A 236-nucleotide genomic window follows, 5' to 3' on the forward strand; every position below is an offset into this window, starting at 1 on the left:
GGATTCTTTGATGAATAAAAAGTTAAAAAGAACAGCATTTATTCAAAATATAAATCTTTGCTATCACTTCTTAACAATTTAACACATCCTTGCTGAATAAAAGTTTTAATTTCTTTCCAAAACAGAAAGAATAAAAATTTACTCACCCCAAACTTTTGAACTGTAGTGTATATTGTTAGAAAAGATTTATATTTTAAATAAATGCTCTTCTTTTTAACTTTTTATTCATCAAATAA

This window comes from Sinocyclocheilus grahami, unplaced genomic scaffold, assembly GCF_001515645.1.
Source record: "Sinocyclocheilus grahami isolate Dianchi unplaced genomic scaffold, SAMN03320097.WGS_v1.1 scaffold642.1, whole genome shotgun sequence".
Classification (NCBI taxonomy): domain Eukaryota; kingdom Metazoa; phylum Chordata; class Actinopteri; order Cypriniformes; family Cyprinidae; genus Sinocyclocheilus; species Sinocyclocheilus grahami.